The 16,316-nt window shown below is 60.5% G+C and overlaps 81 pseudogenes; all 81 read right to left on the bottom strand.

Annotated features, from left to right (window-relative positions):
• Nucleotides 1–8: 8 nt before the first annotated feature.
• On the bottom strand, nucleotides 9–126 carry LOC137554019 (5S ribosomal RNA; annotated as a pseudogene).
• An 84-nt stretch (nucleotides 127–210) lies between these two features.
• On the bottom strand, nucleotides 211–328 carry LOC137550245 (5S ribosomal RNA; annotated as a pseudogene).
• Nucleotides 329–412: 84 nt separating this feature from the next.
• On the bottom strand, nucleotides 413–530 carry LOC137552268 (5S ribosomal RNA; annotated as a pseudogene).
• An 84-nt stretch (nucleotides 531–614) lies between these two features.
• On the bottom strand, nucleotides 615–732 carry LOC137550244 (5S ribosomal RNA; annotated as a pseudogene).
• Nucleotides 733–816: 84 nt separating this feature from the next.
• LOC137552266 (5S ribosomal RNA) lies at nucleotides 817–934 on the bottom strand (annotated as a pseudogene).
• Nucleotides 935–1,018: 84 nt separating this feature from the next.
• On the bottom strand, nucleotides 1,019–1,136 carry LOC137552619 (5S ribosomal RNA; annotated as a pseudogene).
• An 84-nt stretch (nucleotides 1,137–1,220) lies between these two features.
• On the bottom strand, nucleotides 1,221–1,338 carry LOC137551642 (5S ribosomal RNA; annotated as a pseudogene).
• Nucleotides 1,339–1,422: 84 nt separating this feature from the next.
• LOC137550243 (5S ribosomal RNA) lies at nucleotides 1,423–1,540 on the bottom strand (annotated as a pseudogene).
• An 84-nt stretch (nucleotides 1,541–1,624) lies between these two features.
• LOC137552379 (5S ribosomal RNA) lies at nucleotides 1,625–1,742 on the bottom strand (annotated as a pseudogene).
• An 84-nt stretch (nucleotides 1,743–1,826) lies between these two features.
• On the bottom strand, nucleotides 1,827–1,944 carry LOC137552360 (5S ribosomal RNA; annotated as a pseudogene).
• Nucleotides 1,945–2,028: 84 nt separating this feature from the next.
• Nucleotides 2,029–2,146, bottom strand: LOC137552892 (5S ribosomal RNA; annotated as a pseudogene).
• Nucleotides 2,147–2,230: 84 nt separating this feature from the next.
• LOC137552409 (5S ribosomal RNA) lies at nucleotides 2,231–2,348 on the bottom strand (annotated as a pseudogene).
• Nucleotides 2,349–2,432: 84 nt separating this feature from the next.
• Nucleotides 2,433–2,550, bottom strand: LOC137551486 (5S ribosomal RNA; annotated as a pseudogene).
• Nucleotides 2,551–2,634: 84 nt separating this feature from the next.
• Nucleotides 2,635–2,752, bottom strand: LOC137552113 (5S ribosomal RNA; annotated as a pseudogene).
• An 84-nt stretch (nucleotides 2,753–2,836) lies between these two features.
• Nucleotides 2,837–2,954, bottom strand: LOC137552923 (5S ribosomal RNA; annotated as a pseudogene).
• Nucleotides 2,955–3,038: 84 nt separating this feature from the next.
• Nucleotides 3,039–3,156, bottom strand: LOC137551338 (5S ribosomal RNA; annotated as a pseudogene).
• Nucleotides 3,157–3,240: 84 nt separating this feature from the next.
• Nucleotides 3,241–3,358, bottom strand: LOC137550242 (5S ribosomal RNA; annotated as a pseudogene).
• Nucleotides 3,359–3,442: 84 nt separating this feature from the next.
• LOC137553253 (5S ribosomal RNA) lies at nucleotides 3,443–3,560 on the bottom strand (annotated as a pseudogene).
• An 84-nt stretch (nucleotides 3,561–3,644) lies between these two features.
• On the bottom strand, nucleotides 3,645–3,762 carry LOC137553257 (5S ribosomal RNA; annotated as a pseudogene).
• An 84-nt stretch (nucleotides 3,763–3,846) lies between these two features.
• On the bottom strand, nucleotides 3,847–3,964 carry LOC137550240 (5S ribosomal RNA; annotated as a pseudogene).
• An 84-nt stretch (nucleotides 3,965–4,048) lies between these two features.
• Nucleotides 4,049–4,166, bottom strand: LOC137550239 (5S ribosomal RNA; annotated as a pseudogene).
• An 84-nt stretch (nucleotides 4,167–4,250) lies between these two features.
• LOC137552673 (5S ribosomal RNA) lies at nucleotides 4,251–4,368 on the bottom strand (annotated as a pseudogene).
• Nucleotides 4,369–4,452: 84 nt separating this feature from the next.
• On the bottom strand, nucleotides 4,453–4,570 carry LOC137554018 (5S ribosomal RNA; annotated as a pseudogene).
• An 84-nt stretch (nucleotides 4,571–4,654) lies between these two features.
• LOC137550238 (5S ribosomal RNA) lies at nucleotides 4,655–4,772 on the bottom strand (annotated as a pseudogene).
• An 84-nt stretch (nucleotides 4,773–4,856) lies between these two features.
• On the bottom strand, nucleotides 4,857–4,974 carry LOC137553127 (5S ribosomal RNA; annotated as a pseudogene).
• An 84-nt stretch (nucleotides 4,975–5,058) lies between these two features.
• Nucleotides 5,059–5,176, bottom strand: LOC137550914 (5S ribosomal RNA; annotated as a pseudogene).
• Nucleotides 5,177–5,260: 84 nt separating this feature from the next.
• On the bottom strand, nucleotides 5,261–5,378 carry LOC137552853 (5S ribosomal RNA; annotated as a pseudogene).
• An 84-nt stretch (nucleotides 5,379–5,462) lies between these two features.
• LOC137552755 (5S ribosomal RNA) lies at nucleotides 5,463–5,580 on the bottom strand (annotated as a pseudogene).
• An 84-nt stretch (nucleotides 5,581–5,664) lies between these two features.
• Nucleotides 5,665–5,782, bottom strand: LOC137554017 (5S ribosomal RNA; annotated as a pseudogene).
• An 84-nt stretch (nucleotides 5,783–5,866) lies between these two features.
• On the bottom strand, nucleotides 5,867–5,984 carry LOC137550237 (5S ribosomal RNA; annotated as a pseudogene).
• Nucleotides 5,985–6,068: 84 nt separating this feature from the next.
• On the bottom strand, nucleotides 6,069–6,186 carry LOC137552265 (5S ribosomal RNA; annotated as a pseudogene).
• An 84-nt stretch (nucleotides 6,187–6,270) lies between these two features.
• On the bottom strand, nucleotides 6,271–6,388 carry LOC137550235 (5S ribosomal RNA; annotated as a pseudogene).
• Nucleotides 6,389–6,472: 84 nt separating this feature from the next.
• On the bottom strand, nucleotides 6,473–6,590 carry LOC137552264 (5S ribosomal RNA; annotated as a pseudogene).
• Nucleotides 6,591–6,674: 84 nt separating this feature from the next.
• On the bottom strand, nucleotides 6,675–6,792 carry LOC137552618 (5S ribosomal RNA; annotated as a pseudogene).
• Nucleotides 6,793–6,876: 84 nt separating this feature from the next.
• LOC137552246 (5S ribosomal RNA) lies at nucleotides 6,877–6,994 on the bottom strand (annotated as a pseudogene).
• Nucleotides 6,995–7,078: 84 nt separating this feature from the next.
• LOC137550234 (5S ribosomal RNA) lies at nucleotides 7,079–7,196 on the bottom strand (annotated as a pseudogene).
• An 84-nt stretch (nucleotides 7,197–7,280) lies between these two features.
• LOC137552378 (5S ribosomal RNA) lies at nucleotides 7,281–7,398 on the bottom strand (annotated as a pseudogene).
• Nucleotides 7,399–7,482: 84 nt separating this feature from the next.
• Nucleotides 7,483–7,600, bottom strand: LOC137552358 (5S ribosomal RNA; annotated as a pseudogene).
• An 84-nt stretch (nucleotides 7,601–7,684) lies between these two features.
• On the bottom strand, nucleotides 7,685–7,802 carry LOC137552891 (5S ribosomal RNA; annotated as a pseudogene).
• An 84-nt stretch (nucleotides 7,803–7,886) lies between these two features.
• LOC137552408 (5S ribosomal RNA) lies at nucleotides 7,887–8,004 on the bottom strand (annotated as a pseudogene).
• Nucleotides 8,005–8,088: 84 nt separating this feature from the next.
• Nucleotides 8,089–8,206, bottom strand: LOC137551484 (5S ribosomal RNA; annotated as a pseudogene).
• An 84-nt stretch (nucleotides 8,207–8,290) lies between these two features.
• Nucleotides 8,291–8,408, bottom strand: LOC137550815 (5S ribosomal RNA; annotated as a pseudogene).
• Nucleotides 8,409–8,492: 84 nt separating this feature from the next.
• LOC137552922 (5S ribosomal RNA) lies at nucleotides 8,493–8,610 on the bottom strand (annotated as a pseudogene).
• Nucleotides 8,611–8,694: 84 nt separating this feature from the next.
• LOC137551337 (5S ribosomal RNA) lies at nucleotides 8,695–8,812 on the bottom strand (annotated as a pseudogene).
• Nucleotides 8,813–8,896: 84 nt separating this feature from the next.
• Nucleotides 8,897–9,014, bottom strand: LOC137550233 (5S ribosomal RNA; annotated as a pseudogene).
• Nucleotides 9,015–9,098: 84 nt separating this feature from the next.
• LOC137552921 (5S ribosomal RNA) lies at nucleotides 9,099–9,216 on the bottom strand (annotated as a pseudogene).
• Nucleotides 9,217–9,300: 84 nt separating this feature from the next.
• Nucleotides 9,301–9,418, bottom strand: LOC137551336 (5S ribosomal RNA; annotated as a pseudogene).
• An 84-nt stretch (nucleotides 9,419–9,502) lies between these two features.
• Nucleotides 9,503–9,620, bottom strand: LOC137550232 (5S ribosomal RNA; annotated as a pseudogene).
• An 84-nt stretch (nucleotides 9,621–9,704) lies between these two features.
• Nucleotides 9,705–9,822, bottom strand: LOC137552357 (5S ribosomal RNA; annotated as a pseudogene).
• Nucleotides 9,823–9,906: 84 nt separating this feature from the next.
• LOC137553256 (5S ribosomal RNA) lies at nucleotides 9,907–10,024 on the bottom strand (annotated as a pseudogene).
• An 84-nt stretch (nucleotides 10,025–10,108) lies between these two features.
• Nucleotides 10,109–10,226, bottom strand: LOC137550231 (5S ribosomal RNA; annotated as a pseudogene).
• Nucleotides 10,227–10,310: 84 nt separating this feature from the next.
• On the bottom strand, nucleotides 10,311–10,428 carry LOC137553476 (5S ribosomal RNA; annotated as a pseudogene).
• Nucleotides 10,429–10,512: 84 nt separating this feature from the next.
• On the bottom strand, nucleotides 10,513–10,630 carry LOC137554006 (5S ribosomal RNA; annotated as a pseudogene).
• An 84-nt stretch (nucleotides 10,631–10,714) lies between these two features.
• On the bottom strand, nucleotides 10,715–10,832 carry LOC137550230 (5S ribosomal RNA; annotated as a pseudogene).
• Nucleotides 10,833–10,916: 84 nt separating this feature from the next.
• Nucleotides 10,917–11,034, bottom strand: LOC137551604 (5S ribosomal RNA; annotated as a pseudogene).
• An 84-nt stretch (nucleotides 11,035–11,118) lies between these two features.
• On the bottom strand, nucleotides 11,119–11,236 carry LOC137552194 (5S ribosomal RNA; annotated as a pseudogene).
• Nucleotides 11,237–11,320: 84 nt separating this feature from the next.
• Nucleotides 11,321–11,438, bottom strand: LOC137553115 (5S ribosomal RNA; annotated as a pseudogene).
• Nucleotides 11,439–11,522: 84 nt separating this feature from the next.
• LOC137554062 (5S ribosomal RNA) lies at nucleotides 11,523–11,640 on the bottom strand (annotated as a pseudogene).
• An 84-nt stretch (nucleotides 11,641–11,724) lies between these two features.
• Nucleotides 11,725–11,842, bottom strand: LOC137551491 (5S ribosomal RNA; annotated as a pseudogene).
• Nucleotides 11,843–11,926: 84 nt separating this feature from the next.
• On the bottom strand, nucleotides 11,927–12,044 carry LOC137550228 (5S ribosomal RNA; annotated as a pseudogene).
• An 84-nt stretch (nucleotides 12,045–12,128) lies between these two features.
• Nucleotides 12,129–12,246, bottom strand: LOC137551737 (5S ribosomal RNA; annotated as a pseudogene).
• An 84-nt stretch (nucleotides 12,247–12,330) lies between these two features.
• Nucleotides 12,331–12,448, bottom strand: LOC137550227 (5S ribosomal RNA; annotated as a pseudogene).
• An 84-nt stretch (nucleotides 12,449–12,532) lies between these two features.
• On the bottom strand, nucleotides 12,533–12,650 carry LOC137551238 (5S ribosomal RNA; annotated as a pseudogene).
• An 84-nt stretch (nucleotides 12,651–12,734) lies between these two features.
• LOC137549359 (5S ribosomal RNA) lies at nucleotides 12,735–12,852 on the bottom strand (annotated as a pseudogene).
• Nucleotides 12,853–12,936: 84 nt separating this feature from the next.
• On the bottom strand, nucleotides 12,937–13,054 carry LOC137552646 (5S ribosomal RNA; annotated as a pseudogene).
• An 84-nt stretch (nucleotides 13,055–13,138) lies between these two features.
• Nucleotides 13,139–13,256, bottom strand: LOC137553694 (5S ribosomal RNA; annotated as a pseudogene).
• Nucleotides 13,257–13,340: 84 nt separating this feature from the next.
• Nucleotides 13,341–13,458, bottom strand: LOC137550814 (5S ribosomal RNA; annotated as a pseudogene).
• Nucleotides 13,459–13,542: 84 nt separating this feature from the next.
• Nucleotides 13,543–13,660, bottom strand: LOC137551757 (5S ribosomal RNA; annotated as a pseudogene).
• An 84-nt stretch (nucleotides 13,661–13,744) lies between these two features.
• Nucleotides 13,745–13,862, bottom strand: LOC137550226 (5S ribosomal RNA; annotated as a pseudogene).
• Nucleotides 13,863–13,946: 84 nt separating this feature from the next.
• Nucleotides 13,947–14,064, bottom strand: LOC137550225 (5S ribosomal RNA; annotated as a pseudogene).
• Nucleotides 14,065–14,148: 84 nt separating this feature from the next.
• On the bottom strand, nucleotides 14,149–14,266 carry LOC137550224 (5S ribosomal RNA; annotated as a pseudogene).
• An 84-nt stretch (nucleotides 14,267–14,350) lies between these two features.
• Nucleotides 14,351–14,468, bottom strand: LOC137549755 (5S ribosomal RNA; annotated as a pseudogene).
• An 84-nt stretch (nucleotides 14,469–14,552) lies between these two features.
• Nucleotides 14,553–14,670, bottom strand: LOC137550223 (5S ribosomal RNA; annotated as a pseudogene).
• Nucleotides 14,671–14,753: 83 nt separating this feature from the next.
• On the bottom strand, nucleotides 14,754–14,871 carry LOC137551863 (5S ribosomal RNA; annotated as a pseudogene).
• Nucleotides 14,872–14,955: 84 nt separating this feature from the next.
• On the bottom strand, nucleotides 14,956–15,073 carry LOC137552539 (5S ribosomal RNA; annotated as a pseudogene).
• An 84-nt stretch (nucleotides 15,074–15,157) lies between these two features.
• On the bottom strand, nucleotides 15,158–15,275 carry LOC137552514 (5S ribosomal RNA; annotated as a pseudogene).
• Nucleotides 15,276–15,359: 84 nt separating this feature from the next.
• Nucleotides 15,360–15,477, bottom strand: LOC137551756 (5S ribosomal RNA; annotated as a pseudogene).
• Nucleotides 15,478–15,561: 84 nt separating this feature from the next.
• On the bottom strand, nucleotides 15,562–15,679 carry LOC137552263 (5S ribosomal RNA; annotated as a pseudogene).
• Nucleotides 15,680–15,763: 84 nt separating this feature from the next.
• On the bottom strand, nucleotides 15,764–15,881 carry LOC137550222 (5S ribosomal RNA; annotated as a pseudogene).
• Nucleotides 15,882–15,965: 84 nt separating this feature from the next.
• On the bottom strand, nucleotides 15,966–16,083 carry LOC137552222 (5S ribosomal RNA; annotated as a pseudogene).
• Nucleotides 16,084–16,167: 84 nt separating this feature from the next.
• On the bottom strand, nucleotides 16,168–16,285 carry LOC137551968 (5S ribosomal RNA; annotated as a pseudogene).
• Between the last annotated feature and the right edge of the window lie 31 nt (nucleotides 16,286–16,316).

Here is a 16,316-nt window from a genome sequence, read left to right as displayed (position 1 = left end):
AAAAAAACGCCTGCAGCACCTGGGGTTCACAGCCGGTCTCCCATGCAGCTACAAACAAGGCCTGAAGCCGCTTAGCTTCCGCGATCTGACGAGAGCGGGCGCTTTCGGCTTAGTGTGGCCACAGGCAAACTCCAAGGCGCCGTTTCGGCGCCTTGAAGGTGAGGCTTCCCACGCGTGCTCATAGCCATTGGGCCTCAAACCCAAAAAAACGCCTGCAGCACCTGGGGTTCACAGCCGGTCTCCCATGCAGCTACTAACCAGGCCTGAAGCCGCTTAGCTTCCGCGATCTGACGAGAGCGGGCGCTTTCGGCTTAGTGTGGCCGCAGGCAAACTCCAAGGCGCCGTTTCGGCGCCTTGAAGGTGAGGCTTCCCACGCGTGCTCATAGCCATTGGGCCTCAAACCCAAAAAAACGCCTGCAGCACCTGGGGTTCACAGCCGGTCTCCCATGCAGCTACTAACCAGGCCTGAAGCCGCTTAGCTTCCACGATCTGACGAGAGCGGGCGCTTTCGGCTTAGTGTGGCCGCAGGCAAACTCCAAGGCGCCGAAACGGCGCCTTGAAGGTGAGGCTTCCCACGCGTGCTCATAGCCATTGGGCCTCAAACCCAAAAAAACGCCTGCAGCACCTGGGGTTCACAGCCGGTCTCCCATGCAGCTACTAACCAGGCCTGAAGCCGCTTAGCTTCCGCGATCTGACGAGAGCGGGCGCTTTCGGCTTAGTGTGGCCGCAGGCAAACTCCAAGGCGCCGTTTCGGCGCCTTGAAGGTGAGGCTTCCCACGCGTGCTCATAGCGATTTGGCCTCAAACCCAAAGAAACGCCTGCAGCACCTGGGGTTCACAGCCGGTCTCCCATGCAGCTACTAACCAGGCCTGAAGCCGCTTAGCTTCCACGATCTGACGAGAGCGGGCGCTTTCGGCTTAGTGTGGCCGCAGGCAAACTCCAAGGCGCCGTTTCGGCGCCTTGAAGGTGAGGCTTCCCACGCGTGCTCATAGCCATTGGGCCTCAAACCCAAAAAAACGCCTGCAGCACCTGGGGTTCACAGCCGGTCTCCCATGCAGCTACTAACCAGGCCTGAAGCCGCTTAGCTTCCGCGATCTGACGAGAGCGGGCGCTTTCGGGTTAGTGTGGCCGCAGGCAAACTCCAAGGCGCCGTTCCGGCGCCTTGAAGGTGAGGCTTCCCACGCGTGCTCATAGCCATTGGGCCTCAAACCCAAAAAAACGCCCGCAGCACCTGGGGTTCACAGCCGGTCTCCCATGCAGCTACTAACCAGGCCTGAAGCCGCTTAGCTTCCGCGATCTGATGAGAGCGGGCGCTTTCGGCTTAGTGTAGCCGCAGGCAAACTCCAAGGCGCCGTTTCGGCGCCTTGAAGGTGAGGCTTCCAACGCGTGCTCATAGCCATTGGGCCTCAAACCCAAAAAAACGCCTGCAGCACCTGGGGTTCACAGCCGGTCTCCCATGCAGCTACTAACCAGGCCTGAAGCCGCTTAGCTTCCGCGATCTGACGAGAGCGGGCGCTTTCGGCTTAGTGTGGCCGCAGGCAAACTCCAAGGCGCCGTTTCGGCGCCTTGAAGGTGAGGCTTCCCACGCGTGCTCATAGCCATTGGGCCTCAAACCCAAAAAAACACCTGCAGCACCTGGGGTTCACAGCCGGTCTCCCATGCAGCTACTAACCAGGCCTGAAGCCGCTTAGCTTCCGCGATCTGACGAGTGCGGGCGCTTTCGGCTTAGTGTGGCCGCAGGCAAACTCCAAGGCGCCGTTTCGGCGCCTTGAAGGTGAGGCTTCCCACGCGTGCTCATAGCCATTGGGCCTCAAACCCAAAAAAACGCCTGCAGCACCTGGGGTTCACAGCCGGTCTCCCATGCAGCTACTAACCAGGCCTGAAGCCGCTTAGCTTCCGCAATCTGACGAGAGCGGGCGCTTTCGGCTTAGTGTGGCCGCAGGCAAACTCCAAGGCGCCGTTTCGGCGCCTTGAAGGTGAGGCTTCCCACGCGTGCTCATAGCCATTGGGCCTCAAACCCAAAAAAACGCCTGCAGCACATGGGGTTCACAGCCGGTCTCCCATGCAGCTACTAACCAGGCCTGAAGCCGCTTAGCTTCCGCGATCTGACGAGAGCGGGCGCTTTCGGCTTAGTGTGGCCGCAGGCAAACTCCAAGGCGCCGTTCCGGCGCCTTGAAGGTGAGGCTTCCCACGCGTGCTCATAGCCATTGGGCCTCAAACCCAAAAAAACACCTGCAGCACCTGGGGTTCACAGCCAGTCTCCCATGCAGCTACTAACCAGGCCTGAAGCCGCTTAGCTTCCGCGATCTGACGAGAGCGGGCGCTTTCGGCTTAGTGTGGCCGCAGGCAAACTCCAAGGCGCCGTTTCGGCGCCTTGAAGGTGAGGCTTCCCACGCGTGCTCATAGCCATTGGGCCTCAAACCCAAAAAAACGCCTGCAGCACCTGGGGTTCACAGCCGGTCTCCCATGCAGCTACTAACCAGGCCTGAAGCCGCTTAGCTTCCGCGACCTGACGAGAGCGGGCGCTTTCGGCTTAGTGTGGCCGCAGGTAAACTCCAAGGCGCCGTTCCGGCGCCTTGAAGGTGAGGCTTCCCACGTGTGCTCATAGCCATTGGGCCTCAAACCCAAAAAAACGCCTGCAGCACCTGGGGTTCACAGCCGGTCTCCCATGCAGCTACTAACCAGGCCTGAAGCCGCTTAGCTTCCGCGATCTGACGAGAGCGGGCGCTTTCGGCATAGTGTGGCCGCAGGCAAACTCCAAGGCGCCGTTTCGGCGCCTTGAAGGTGAGGCTTCCCACGCGTACTCATAGCCATTGGGCCTCAAACCCAAAAAAACGCCTGCAGCACCTGGGGTTCACAGCCGGTCTCCCATGCAGCTACTAACCAGGCCTGAAGCCGCTCAGCTTCCGCGATCTGACGAGAGCGGGCGCTTTCGGCTTAGTGTGGCCGCAGGCAAACTCCAAGGCGCCGTTCCGGCGCCTTGAAGGTGAGGCTTCCCACGCGTGCTCATAGCCATTGGGCCTCAAACCCAAAAAAACGTCTGCAGCACCTGGGGTTCACAGCCGGTCTCCCATGCAGCTACTAACCAGGCCTGAAGCCGCTTAGCTTCCGCGATCTGACGAGAGCGGGCGCTTTCGGCTTAGTGTGGCCGCAGGTAAACTCCAAGGCGCCGTTTCGGCGCCTTGAAGGTGAAGCTTCCCACGCGTGCTCATAGCCATTGGGCCTCAAACCCAAAAAAACGCCTGCAGCACCTGGGGTTCACAGCCGGTCTCCCATGCAGCTACTAACCAGGCCTGAAGCCGCTTAGCTTCCGCGATCTGACGAGAGCGGGCGCTTTCGGCTTAGTGTGGCCGCAGGCAAACTCCAAGGCGCCGTTTCGGCGCCTTGAAGGTGAGGCTTCCCACGCGTGCTCATAGCCATTGGGCCTCAAACCCAAAAAAACGCCTGCAGCACCTGGGGTTCACAGCCGGTCTCCCATGCAGCTACTAACCAGGCCTGAAGCCGCTTAGCTTCCGCAATCTGACGAGAGCGGGCGCTTTCGGCTTAGAGTGGCCGCAGGCAAACTCCAAGGCGCCGTTTCGGCGCCTTGAAGGTGAGGCTTCCCACGCGTGCTCATAGCCATTGGGCCTCAAACCCAAAAAAACGCCTGCAGCACCTGGGGTTCACAGCCGGTCTCCAATGCAGCTACTAACCAGGCCTGAAGCCGCTTAGCTTCCGCGATCTGACGAGAGCGGGCGCTTTCGGCTTAGTGTGGCCGCAGGCAAACTCCAAGGCGCCGTTTCGGCGCCTTGAAGGTGAGGCTTCCCACGCGTGCTCATAGCCATTGGGCCTCAAACCCAAAAAAACGCCTGCAGCACCTGGGGTTCACAGCCGGTCTCCCATGCAGCTACTAACCAGGCCTGAAGCCGCTTAGCTTCCGCGATCTGACGAGAGCGGGCGCTTTCGGCTTAGTGTGGCCGCAGGCAAACTCCAAGGCGCCGTTTCGGCGCCTTGAAGGTGAGGCTTCCCACGCGTGCTCATAGCCATTGGGCCTCAAACCCAAAAAAACGCCTGCAGCACCTGGGGTTCACAGCCGGTCTCCCATGCAGCTACTAACCAGGCCTGAAGCCGCTTAGCTTCCGCGATCTGACGAGAGCGGGCGCTTTCGGCTTAGTGTGGCCGCAGGCAAACTCCAAGGCGCCGAAGCGGCGCCTTGAAGGTGAGGCTTCCCACGCGTGCTCATAGCCATTGGGCCTCAAACCCAAAAAAACGCCTGCAGCACCTGGGGTTCACAGCCGGTCTCCCATGCAGCTACTAACCAGGCCTGAAGCCGCTTAGCTTCCGCGATCTGACGAGAGCGGGCGCTTTCTGCTTAGTGTGGCCGCAGGCAAACTCCAAGGCGCCGTTTCGGCGTCTTGAAGGTGAGGCTTCCCACGCGTGCTCATAGCCATTGGGCCTCAAACCCAAAAAATCGCCTGCAGCACCTGGGGTTCACAGCCGGTCTCCCATGCAGCTACAAACAAGGCCTGAAGCCGCTTAGCTTCCGCGATCTGACGAGAGCGGGCGCTTTCGGCTTAGTGTGGCCACAGGCAAACTCCAAGGCGCCGTTTCGGCGCCTTGAAGGTGAGGCTTCCCACGCGTGCTCATAGCCATTGGGCCTCAAACCCAAAAAAACGCCTGCAGCACCTGGGGTTCACAGCCGGTCTCCCATGCAGCTACTAACCAGGCCTGAAGCCGCTTAGCTTCCGCGATCTGACGAGAGCGGGCGCTTTCGGCTTAGTGTGGCCGCAGGCAAACTCCAAGGCGCCGAAACGGCGCCTTGAAGGTGAGGCTTCCCACGCGTGCTCATAGCCATTGGGCCTCAAACCCAAAAAAACGCCTGCAGCACCTGGGGTTCACAGCCGGTCTCCCATGCAGCTACTAACCAGGCCTGAAGCCGCTTAGCTTCCGCGATCTGACAAGAGCGGGCGCTTTCAGCTTAGTGTGGCCGCAGGCAAACTCCAAGGCGCCGTTTCGGCGCCTTGAAGGTGAGGCTTCCCACGCGTGCTCATAGCCATTGGGCCTCAAACCCAAAAAAACGCCTGCAGCACCTGGGGTTCACAGCCGGTCTCCCACGCAGCTACTAACCAGGCCTGAAGCCGCTTAGCTTCCGCGATCTGACGAGAGCGGGCGCTTTCGGCTTAGTGTGGCCGCAGGCAAACTCCAAGGCGCCGTTTCGGCGCCTTGAAGGTGAGGCTTCCCACGCGTGCTCATAGCCATTGGGCCTCAAACCCAAAAAAACGCCTGCAGCACCTGGGGTTCACAGCCGGTATCCCATGCAGCTACTAACCAGGCCTGAAGCCGCTTAGCTTCCGCGATCTGACGAGAGCGGGCGATTTCGGCTTAGTGTGGCCGCAGGCAAACTCCAAGGCGCCGTTTCGGCGCCTTGAAGGTGAGGCTTCCCACGCGTGCTCATAGCCATTGGGCCTCAAACCCAAAAAAACGCCTGCAGCACCTGGGGTTCACAGCCGGTCTCCCATGCAGCTACTAACCAGGCCTGAAGCCGCTTAGCTTCTGCGATCTGACGAGAGCGGGCGCTTTCGGCTTAGTGTGGCCGCAGGCAAACTCCAAGGCGCCGTTTCGGCGTCTTGAAGGTGAGGCTTCCCACGCGTGCTCATAGCCATTGGGCCTCAAACCCAAAAAAACGCCTGCAGCACCTGGGGTTCACAGCCGGTCTCCCATGCAGCTACAAACAAGGCCTGAAGCCGCTTAGCTTCCGCGATCTGACGAGAGCGGGCGCTTTCGGCTTAGTGTGGCCACAGGCAAACTCCAAGGCGCCGTTTCGGCGCCTTGAAGGTGAGGCTTCCCACGCGTGCTCATAGCCATTGGGCCTCAAACCCAAAAAAACGCCTGCAGCACCTGGGGTTCACAGCCGGTCTCCCATGCAGCTACTAACCAGGCCTGAAGCCGCTTAGCTTCCGCGATCTGACGAGAGCGGGCGCTTTCGGCTTAGTGTGGCCGCAGGCAAACTCCAAGGCGCCGTTTCGGCGCCTTGAAGGTGAGGCTTCCCACGCGTTCTCATAGCCATTGGGCCTCAAACCCAAAAAAACGCCTGCAGCACCTGGGGTTCACAGCCGGTCTCCCATGCAGCTACTAACCAGGCCTGAAGCCGCTTAGCTTCCACGATCTGACGAGAGCGGGCGCTTTCGGCTTAGTGTGGCCGCAGGCAAACTCCAAGGCGCCGAAACGGCGCCTTGAAGGTGAGGCTTCCCACGCGTGCTCATAGCCATTGGGCCTCAAACCCAAAAAAACGCCTGCAGCACCTGGGGTTCACAGCCGGTCTCCCATGCAGCTACTAACCAGGCCTGAAGCCGCTTAGCTTCCGCGATCTGACGAGAGCGGGCGCTTTCGGCTTAGTGTGGCCGCAGGCAAACTCCAAGGCGCCGTTTCGGCGCCTTGAAGGTGAGGCTTCCCACGCGTGCTCATAGCCATTTGGCCTCAAACCCAAAGAAACGCCTGCAGCACCTGGGGTTCACAGCCGGTCTCCCATGCAGCTACTAACCAGGCCTGAAGCCGCTTAGCTTCCACGATCTGACGAGAGCGGGCGCTTTCGGCTTAGTGTGGCCGCAGGCAAACTACAAGGCGCCGTTTCGGCGCCTTGAAGGTGAGGCTTCCCACGCGTGCTCATAGCCATTGGGCCTCAAACCCAAAAAAACGCCTGCAGCACCTGGGGTTCACAGCCGGTCTCCCATGCAGCTACTAACCAGGCCTGAAGCCGCTTAGCTTCCGCGATCTGACGAGAGCGGGCGCTTTCGGGTTAGTGTGGCCGCAGGCAAACTCCAAGGCGCCGTTCCGGCGCCTTGAAGGTGAGGCTTCCCACGCGTGCTCATAGCCATTGGGCCTCAAACCCAAAAAAACGCCCGCAGCACCTGGGGTTCACAGCCGGTCTCCCATGCAGCTACTAACCAGGCCTGAAGCCGCTTAGCTTCCGCGATCTGACGAGAGCGGGCGCTTTCGGCTTAGTGTAGCCGCAGGCAAACTCCAAGGCGCCGTTTCGGCGCCTTGAAGGTGAGGCTTCCAACGCGTGCTCATAGCCATTGGGCCTCAAACCCAAAAAAACGCCTGCAGCACCTGGGGTTCACAGCCGGTCTCCCATGCAGCTACTAACCAGGCCTGAAGCCGCTTAGCTTCCGCGATCTGACGAGAGCGGGCGCTTTCGGCTTAGTGTGGCCGCAGGCAAACTCCAAGGCGCCGTTTCGGCGCCTTGAAGGTGAGGCTTCCCACGCGTGCTCATAGCCATTGGGCCTCAAACCCAAAAAAACACCTGCAGCACCTGGGGTTCACAGCCGGTCTCCCATGCAGCTACTAACCAGGCCTGAAGCCGCTTAGCTTCCGCGATCTGACGAGTGCGGGCGCTTTCGGCTTAGTGTGGCCGCAGGCAAACTCCAAGGCGCCGTTTCGGCGCCTTGAAGGTGAGGCTTCCCACGCGTGCTCATAGCCATTGGGCCTCAAACCCAAAAAAACGCCTGCAGCACCTGGGGTTCACAGCCGGTCTCCCATGCAGCTACTAACCAGGCCTGAAGCCGCTTAGCTTCCGCAATCTGACGAGAGCGGGCGCTTTCGGCTTAGTGTGGCCGCAGGCAAACTCCATGGCGCCGTTTCGGCGCCTTGAAGGTGAGGCTTCCCACGCGTGCTCATAGCCATTGGGCCTCAAACCCAAAAAAACGCCTGCAGCACATGGGGTTCACAGCCGGTCTCCCATGCAGCTACTAACCAGGCCTGAAGCCGCTTAGCTTCCGCGATCTGACGAGAGCGGGCGCTTTCGGCTTAGTGTGGCCGCAGGCAAACTCCAAGGCGCCGTTCCGGCGCCTTGAAGGTGAGGCTTCCCACGCGTGCTCATAGCCATTGGGCCTCAAACCCAAAAAAACACCTGCAGCACCTGGGGTTCACAGCCAGTCTCCCATGCAGCTACTAACCAGGCCTGAAGCCGCTTAGCTTCCGCGATCTGACGAGAGCGGGCGCTTTCGGCTTAGTGTGGCCGCAGGCAAACTCCAAGGCGCCGTTTCGGCGCCTTGAAGGTGAGGCTTCCCACGCGTGCTCATAGCCATTGGGCCTCAAACCCAAAAAAACGCCTGCAGCACCTGGGGTTCACAGCCGGTCTCCCATGCAGCTACTAACCAGGCCTGAAGCCGCTTAGCTTCCGCGACCTGACGAGAGCGGGCGCTTTCGGCTTAGTGTGGCCGCAGGTAAACTCCAAGGCGCCGTTCCGGCGCCTTGAAGGTGAGGCTTCCCACGTGTGCTCATAGCCATTGGGCCTCAAACCCAAAAAAACACCTGCAGCACCTGGGGTTCACAGCCGGTCTCCCATGCAGCTACTAACCAGGCCTGAAGCCGCTTAGCTTCCGCGATCTGACGAGAGCGGGCGCTTTCGGCTTAGTGTGGCCGCAGGCAAACTCCAAGGCGCCGTTTCGGCGCCTTGAAGGTGAGGCTTCCCACGCGTGCTCATAGCCATTGGGCCTCAAACCCAAAAAAACGCCTGCAGCACCTGGGGTTCACAGCCGGTCTCCCATGCAGCTACTAACCAGGCCTGAAGCCGCTCAGCTTCCGCGATCTGACGAGAGCGGGCGCTTTCGGCTTAGTGTGGCCGCAGGCAAACTCCAAGGCGCCGTTCCGGCGCCTTGAAGGTGAGGCTTCCCACGCGTGCTCATAGCCATTGGGCCTCAAACCCAAAAAAACGTCTGCAGCACCTGGGGTTCACAGCCGGTCTCCCATGCAGCTACTAACCAGGCCTGAAGCCGCTTAGCTTCCGCGATCTGACGAGAGCGGGCGCTTTCGGCTTAGTGTGGCCGCAGGTAAACTCCAAGGCGCCGTTTCGGCGCCTTGAAGGTGAAGCTTCCCACGCGTGCTCATAGCCATTGGGCCTCAAACCCAAAAAAACGCCTGCAGCACCTGGGGTTCACAGCCGGTCTCCCATGCAGCTACTAACCAGGCCTGAAGCCGCTTAGCTTCCGCGATCTGACGAGAGCGGGCGCTTTCGGCTTAGTGTGGCCGCAGGCAAACTCCAAGGCGCCGTTTCGGCGCCTTGAAGGTGAGGCTTCCCACGCGTGCTCATAGCCATTGGGCCTCAAACCCAAAAAAACGCCTGCAGCACCTGGGGTTCACAGCCGGTCTCCCATGCAGCTACTAACCAGGCCTGAAGCCGCTCAGCTTCCGCGATCTGACGAGAGCGGGCGCTTTCGGCTTAGTGTGGCCGCAGGCAAACTCCAAGGCGCCGTTCCGGCGCCTTGAAGGTGAGGCTTCCCACGCGTGCTCATAGCCATTGGGCCTCAAACCCAAAAAAACGTCTGCAGCACCTGGGGTTCACAGCCGGTCTCCCATGCAGCTACTAACCAGGCCTGAAGCCGCTTAGCTTCCGCGATCTGACGAGAGCGGGCGCTTTCGGCTTAGTGTGGCCGCAGGTAAACTCCAAGGCGCCGTTTCGGCGCCTTGAAGGTGAAGCTTCCCACGCGTGCTCATAGCCATTGGGCCTCAAACCCAAAAAAACGCCTGCAGCACCTGGGGTTCACAGCCGGTCTCCCATGCAGCTACTAACCAGGCCTGAAGCCGCTTAGCTTCCGCGATCTGACGAGAGCGGGCGCTTTCGGCTTAGTGTGGCCGCAGGCAAACTCCAAGGCGCCGTTTCGGCGCCTTGAAGGTGAGGCTTCCCACGCGTGCTCATAGCCATTGGGCCTCAAACCCAAAAAAACGCCTGCAGCACCTGGGGTTCACAGCCGGTCTCCCATGCAGCTACTAACCAGGCCTGAAGCCGCTTAGCTTCCGCAATCTGACGAGAGCGGGCGCTTTCGGCTTAGTGTGGCCGCAGGCAAACTCCAAGGCGCCGTTTCGGCGCCTTGAAGGTGAGGCTTCCCACGCGTGCTCATAGCCATTGGGCCTCAAACCCAAAAAAACGCCTGCAGCACCTGGGGTTCACAGCCGGTCTCCAATGCAGCTACTAACCAGGCCTGAAGCCGCTTAGCTTCCGCGATCTGACGAGAGCGGGCGCTTTCGGCTTAGTGTGGCCGCAGGCAAACTCCAAGGCGCCGTTTCGGCGCCTTGAAGGTGAGGCTTCCCACGCGTGCTCATAGCCATTGGGCCTCAAACCCAAAAAAACGCCTGCAGCACCTGGGGTTCACAGCCGGTCTCCCATGCAGCTACTAACCAGGCCTGAAGCCGCTTAGCTTCCGCGATCTGACGAGAGCGGGCGCTTTCGGCTTAGTGTGGCCGCAGGCAAACTCCAAGGCGCCGTTTCGGCGCCTTGAAGGTGAGGCTTCCCACGCGTGCTCATAGCCATTGGGCCTCAAACCCAAAAAAACGCCTGCAGCACCTGGGGTTCACAGCCTGTCTCCCATGCAGCTACTAACCAGGCCTGAAGCCGCTTAGCTTCCGCGATCTGACGAGAGCGGGCGCTTTCGGCTTAGTGTGGCTGCAGGCAAACTCCAAGGCGCCGTTTCGGCGCCTTGAAGGTGAGGCTTCCCACGCGTGCTCATAGCCATTGGGCCTCAAACCCAAAAAAACGCCTGCAGCACCTGGGGTTCACAGCCGGTCTCCCATGCAGCTACTAACCAGGCCTGAAGCCGCTTAGCTTCCACGATCTGACGAGAGCGGGCGCTTTTGGCTTAGTGTGGCCGCAGTCAAACTCCAAGCCGCCGTTTCGGCGCCTTGAAGGTGAGGCTTCCCACGCGTGCTCATAGCCATTGGGCCTCAAACCCAAAAAAACGCCTGCAGCACCTGGGGTTCACAGCCGGTCTCCCATGCAGCTACTAACCAGGCCTGAAGCCGCTTAGCTTCCGCGATCTGACGAGAGCGGGCGCTTTCGGCTTAGTGTGGCCGCAGGCAAACACCAAGGCGCCGTTTCGGCGCCTTGAAGGTGAGGCTTCCCACGCGTGCTCATAGCCATTGGGCCTCAAACCCAAAAAAACACCTGCAGCACCTGGGGTTCACAGCCGGTCTCCCATGCAGCTACTAACCAGGCCTGAAGCCGCTTAGCTTCCGCGATCTGACGAGAGCGGGCGCTTTCGGCTTAGTGTGGCCACAGGCAAACTCCAAGGCGCCGTTTCGGCGCCTTGAAGGTGAGGCTTCCCACACGTGCTCATAGCCATTGGGCCTCAAACCCAAAAAAACGCCTGCAGCACCTGGGGTTCACAGCCGGTCTCCCATACAGCTACTAACCAGGCCTGAAGCCGCTTAGCTTCCGCGATCTGACGAGAGCGGGCGCTTTCGGTTTAGTGTGGCCGCAGGCAAACCCCAAGGCGCCGTTTCGGCGCCTTGAAGGTGAGGCTTCCCACGCGTGCTCATAGCCATTGGGCCTCAAACCCAAAAAAACGCCTGCAGCACCTGGGGTTCACAGCCGGACTCCCATGCAGCTACTAACCAGGCCTGAAGCCGCTTAGCTTCCGCGATCTGACGAGAGCGGGCGCTTTCGGTTTAGTGTGGCCGCAGGCAAACTCCAAGGCGCCGTTTCGGCGCCTTGAAGGTGAGGCTTCCCACGCGTGCTCATAGCCATTGGGCCTCAAACCCAAAAAATCACCTGCAGCACCTGGGGTTCACAGCCGGTCTCCCATGCAGCTACTAACCAGGCCTGAAACCGCTTAGCTTCCGCAATCTGACGAGAGCGGGCGCTTTTGGCTTAGTGTGGCCGCAGGCAAACTCCAAGGCGCCGTTTCGGCTCCTTGAAGGTGAGGCTTCCCACGCGTGCTCATAGCCATTGGGCCTCAAACCCAAAAAAACGCCTGCAGCACCTGGGGTTCACAGCCGGTCTCCCATGCAGCTACTAACCAGGCCTGAAACCGCTTAGCTTCCGCGATCTGACGAGAGCGGGCGCTTTCGGCTTAGTGTGGCCGCAGGCAAACTCCAAGGCGCCGTTTCGGCGCCTTGAAGGTGAGGCTTCCCACGCGTGCTCATAGCCATTGGGCCTCAAACCCAAAAAAACGCCTGCAGCACCTGGGGTTCACAGCCGGTCTCCCATGCAGCTACTAACCAGGCCTGAAGCCGCTTAGCTTCCGCGATCTGACGAGAGCGGGCGCTTTCGGCTTAGTGTGGCCGCAGGCAAACTCCAAGGCGCCGTTTCGGCGCCTTGAAGGTGAGGCTTCCCACGCGTGCTCATAGCCATTGGGCCTCAAACCCAAAAAAACGCCTGCAGCACCTGGGGTTCACAGCCGGTCTCCCATGCAGCTACTAACCAGGCCTGAAGCCGCTTAGCTTCCACGATCTGACGAGAGCGGGCGCTTTCGGCTTAGTGTGGCCGCAGGTAAACTCCAAGGCGCCGTTTCGGCGCCTTGAAGGTGAGGCTTCCCACGCGTGCTCATAGCCATTGGGCCTCAAACCCAAAAAAACGCCTGCAGCACCTGGGGTTCACAGCCGGTCTCCCATGCAGCTACTAACCAGGCCTGAAGCCGCTTAGCTTCCGCGATCTGACGAGAGCGGGCGCTTTCGGCTTAGTGTGGCCGCAGGCAAACTCCAAGGCGCCGTTTCGGCGCCTTGAAGGTGAGGCTTCCCACGCGTGCTCATAGCCATTGGGCCTCAAACCCAAAAAAACGCCTGCAGCACCTGGGGTTCACAGCCGGTCTCCCATGCAGCTACTAACCAGGCCTGAAGCCGCTTAGCTTCCGCGATCTGACGAGAGCGGGGGCTTTCGGCTTAGTGTGGCCGCAGGCAAACTCCAAGGCGCCGTTTCGGCGCCTTGAAGGTGAGGCTTCCCACGCGTGCTCATAGCCATTGGGCCTCAAACCCAAAAAAACGCCTGCAGCACCTGGGGTTCACAGCCGGTCTCCCATGCAGCTACTAACCAGGCCTGAAGCCGCTTAGCTTCCGCGATCTGATGAGAGCGGGCGCTTTCGGCTTAGTGTGGCCGCAGGCAAACTCCAAGGCGCCGTTCCGGCGCCTTGAAGGTGAGGCTTCCCACGCGTGCTCATAGCCATTGGGCCTCAAACCCAAAAAAACGCCTGCAGCACCTGGGGTTCACCGCCGGTCTCCCATGCAGCTACTAACCAGGCCTGAAGCCGCTTAGCTTCCGCGATCTGACGAGAGCGGGGGCTTTCGGCTTAGTGTGGCCGCAGGCAAACTCCAAGGCGCCGTTTCGGCGCCTTGAAGGTGAGGCTTACCACGCGTGCTCATAGCCATTGGGCCTCAAACCCAAAAAAACGCCTGCAGCACCTGGGGTTCACAGCCGGTCTCCCATGCAGCTACTAACCAGGCCTGAAGCCGCTTAGCTTCCGCAATCTGACGAGAGCGGTCGCTTTCGGCTTAGTGTGGCCGCAGGCAAACTCCAAGGCGCCGTTTCGGCGCCTTGAAGGTGAGGCTTCCCACGCGTGCTCATAGCCATTGGGCCTCAAACCCAAAAAAACACCTGCAGCACCTGGGGTTCACAGCCGGTCTCCCATGCAGCTACTAACCAGGCCTGAAGCCGCTTAGCTTCCGCGATCTGACGAGAGCGGGCGCTTTCGGCTTAGTGTGGCCGCAGGCAAACTCCAAGGCGCCGTTTCGGCGCCTTGAAGGTGAGGCTTCCCACGCGTGCTCATAGCCATTGGGCCTCAAACCCAAAAAAACGCCTGCAGCACCTGGGGTTCACAGCCGGTCTCCCATGCAGCTACTAAACAGGCCTGAAGCCGCTTAGCTTCCGCGATCTGACGAGAGCGGGCGCTTTCGGCTTAGTGTGGCCGCAGGCAAACTCCAAGGCGCCGTTTCGGCGCCTTGAAGGTGAGGCTTCCCATGCGTGCTCATAGCCATTGGGCCTCAAACCCAAAAAAACGCCTGCAGCACCTGGGGTTCACAGCCGGTCTCCCATGCAGCTACTAACCAGGCCTGAAGCCGCTTAGCTTCCGCGATCTGACGAGAGCGGGCGCTTTCGGCTTAGTGTGGCCGCAGGCAAACTCCAAGGCGCCGTTTCGGCGCCTTGAAGGTGAGGCTTCCCACGCGTGCTCATAGCCATTGGGCCTCAAACCCAAAAAAACGCCTGCAGCACCTGGGGTTCACAGCCGGTCTCCCATGCAGCTACTAACCAGGCCTGAAGCCGCTTAGCTTCCGCGATCTGACGAGAGCGGGCGCTTTCGGCTTAGTGTGGCCGCAGGCAAACTCCAAGGCGCCGTTTCGGCGCCTTGAAGGTGAGGCTTCCCACGCGTGCTCATAGCCATTGGGCCTCAAACCCAAAAAAACGCCTGCAGCACCTGGGGTTCACAGCCGGTCTCCCATGCAGCTACTAACCAGGCCTGAAGCCGCTTAGCTTCCGCGATCTGACGAGAGCGGGCGCTTTCGGCTTAGTGTGGCCGCAGGCAAACTCCAAGGCGCCGTTTCGGCGCCTTGAAGGTGAGGCTTCCCACGCGTGCTCATAGCCATTGAGCCTCAAACCCAAAAAAACGCCTGCAGCACCTGGGGTTCACAGCCGGTCTCCCATGCAGCTACTAACCAGGCCTGAAGCCGCTTAGCTTCCGCGATCTGACGAGAGCGGGCGCTTTCGGCTTAGTGTGGCCGCAGGAAAACTCCAAGGCGCCGTTTCGGCGCCTTGAAGGTGAGGCTTCCCACGCGTGCTCATAGCCATTGGGCCTCAAACCCAAAAAAACGCCTGCAGCACCTGGGGTTCACAGCCGGTCTCCCATGCAGCTACTAACCAGGCCTGAAGCCGCTTAGCTTCCGCGATCTGACGAGAGCGGGCGCTTTCGGCTTAGTGTGGCCGCAGGCAAACTCCAAGGCGCCGTTTCGGCGCCTTGAAGGTGAGGCTTCCCACGCGTGCTCATAGCCATTGGGCCTCAAACCCAAAAAACGCCTGCAGTACCTGGGGTTCACAGCCGGTCTCCCATGCAGCTACTAACCAGGCCTGAAGCCGCTTAGCTTCCGCGATCTGACGAGAGCGGGCGCTTTCGGCTTAGTGTGGCCGCAGGCAAACTCCAAGGCGCCGTTTCGGCGCCTTGAAGGTGAGGCTTCCCACGCGTGCTCATAGCCATTGGGCCTCAAACCCAAAAAAACGCCTGCAGCACCTGGGGTTCACAGCCGGTCTCCCATGCAGCTACTAACCAGGCCTGAAGCCGCTTAGCTTCCGCGATCCTACGAGAGCGGGCGCTTTCGGCTTAGTGTGGCCGCAGGCAAACTCCAAGGCGCCGTTTCGGCGCCTTGAAGGTGAGGCTTCCCACGCGTGCTCATAGCCATTGGGCCTCAAACCCAAAAAAACGCCTGTAGCACCTGGGGTTCACAGCCGGTCTCCCATGCAGCTACTAACCAGGCCTGAAGCCGCTTAGCTTCCGCGATCTGACGAGAGCGGGCGCTTTCGGCTTAGTGTGGCCGCAGGCAAACTCCAAGGCGCCGTTTCGGCGCCTTGAAGGTGAGGCTTCCCACGCGTGCTCATAGCCATTGGGCCTCAAACCCAAAAAAACGCCTGCAGCACCTGGGGTTCACAGCCGGTCTCCCATGCAGCTACTAAACAGGCCTGAAGCCGCTTAGCTTCCGCGATCTGACGAGAGCGGGCGCTTTCGGCTTAGTGTGGCCGCAGGCAAACTCCAAGGCGCCGTTTCGGCGCCTTGAAGGTGAGGCTTCCCACGCGTGCTCATAGCCATTGGGCCTCAAACCCAAAAAAACGCCTGCAGCACCTGGGGTTCACAGCCGGTCTCCCATGCAGCTACTAACCAGGCCTGAAGCCGCTTAGCTTCCACGATCTGACGAGAGCGGGCGCTTTCGGCTTAGTGTGGCCGCAGGCAAACTCCAAGGCGCCGTTTCGGCGCCTTGAAGGTGAGGCTTCCTACGCGTGCTCATAGCCATTGGGCCTCAAACCCAAAAAAACGCCTGCAGCACCTGGGGTTCACAGCCGGTCTCCCATGCAGCTACTAACCAGGCCTGAAGCCGCTTAGCTTCCGCGATCTGACGAGAGCGGGCGCTTTCGGCTTAGTGTGGCCGCAGGCAAACTCCAAGGCGCCGTTTCGGCGCCTTGAAGGTGAGGCTTCCCACGCGTGCTCATAGCCATTGGGCCTCAAACCCAAAAAAACGCCTGCAGCACCTGGGGTTCACAGCCGGTCTCCCATGCAGCTACTAACCAGGCCTGAAGCCGCTTAGCTTCCGCGATCTGACGAGAGCGGGCGCTTTCGGTTTAGTGTGGCCGCAGGCAAACCCCAAGGCGCCGTTTCGGCGCCTTGAAGGTGAGGCTTCCCACGCGTGCTCATAGCCATTGGGCCTCAAACCCAAAAAAACGCCTGCAGCACCTGGGGTTCACAGCCGGTCTCCCATGCAGCTACTAACCAGGCCTGAAGCCGCTTAGCTTCCGCGATCTGACGAAAGCGGGCGCTTTCGGCTTAGTGTGGCCGCAGGCAAACTCCAAGGCGCCGTTTCGGCGCCTTGAA

This window comes from Hyperolius riggenbachi, chromosome 2 (assembly GCF_040937935.1).
Source record: "Hyperolius riggenbachi isolate aHypRig1 chromosome 2, aHypRig1.pri, whole genome shotgun sequence".
NCBI lineage: Eukaryota > Metazoa > Chordata > Amphibia > Anura > Hyperoliidae > Hyperolius > Hyperolius riggenbachi.
The sequence above is the reverse complement of the archived record's forward strand: the minus strand, read 5'-3'. Positions and strand labels throughout refer to the sequence as shown.